This window comes from Octopus bimaculoides, chromosome 23 (genome assembly GCF_001194135.2).
Source record: "Octopus bimaculoides isolate UCB-OBI-ISO-001 chromosome 23, ASM119413v2, whole genome shotgun sequence".
Classification (NCBI taxonomy): domain Eukaryota; kingdom Metazoa; phylum Mollusca; class Cephalopoda; order Octopoda; family Octopodidae; genus Octopus; species Octopus bimaculoides.
Genome location: NC_069003.1, coordinates 24,370,513 through 24,371,693, shown reverse-complemented (window position 1 = coordinate 24,371,693; position 1,181 = coordinate 24,370,513).

Genomic DNA, 1,181 nt, shown 5'->3' with positions numbered 1-1,181 from the left:
TCTAAACAACCAGGTTATAGCTAAATCCGAAGTCACTCCTGGAGATTACTTGTGTGGGTACCGTCTTAGTTAGAAGGTATCCAGAGGTATACATATACACACACACATATAGGTAAATGATAGGATTGCTTCAATATTTCAGGGGTAGTCTGAAGTATCTAAACAACCAGGTTATAGCTAAATCCGAAGTCACTCCTGGAGATTACTTGTGTGGGTACCGTCTTAGTTAGAAGGTATCCAGAGGTATACATATACACACACACACACACTTATATATACTACTCAGCCACACCTGCACCTGTGGCTAGATGCCATTTGTATTTCTTATGGGAATGCAACCATAACTGTGTAATGAAGCAGCTCAAAAATGTAGTTTTGATTTGAATCCGACTATGCAGCAGCTTGGTCACAACCAATACTTTGTGTACGATGTTTGGTATGCAGAATCTCTAAGGAAGAAATGTTTCTGTTCCCGCATGCTAAATCTAATCTGTCTCTTTGTTGATGTTGCAACACCAGCTGATCTTCAAATGTCCTCTGAACACTGAAAACAGCTGAGCAGAAGTTTCTATGGTTAACATAATTTCCTCCTGTCTTCCTAGCAGATTACCATTTCCTTAAAAAAAAAGGTCATATGCACAGTCCTTCCTTTCATCAAGAACTAAAAGATAAAGCAAAAATGGTATTAAAATTGAGTGTCTTCAGTGGAAACACTGAGAAAAGACAGGTATAGCTGATTAAATGTACATGCACAAAGATAAATTCAGGAGTAAAATAACAATTGTTATTTATTTCATTGCAGGTTATCCTATATTTCAATATATCTTTAACGCCAACTCTTGCAGAGACTGCAGTTGTTCCATGCCTTGGCAATCTTCACATTCTGTTAAATACAAATTCTTTCCAAGATCACTTCAACTTTACCCAAAATGAGTGTCAAATTAAAACACTGCGTCCATATTTAAAAGTCTTACCAGGTACCTGCTCACCAAATAAATATTTCATTCCCAAAACTAGTGGAGGCTCTATTTGTTGTAAGTATTCATTATGTCATTTTTCTGGTATGAAATTGCAAAGGTGCATGACTCAGTGGTCAGAGTGTCAAGCTCATGATCATGAGGTAGTGAGTTCGATTCTTGGACCAGGCTGTGTGTTCTGTTCTTGAGCAAGACTCTTCATTT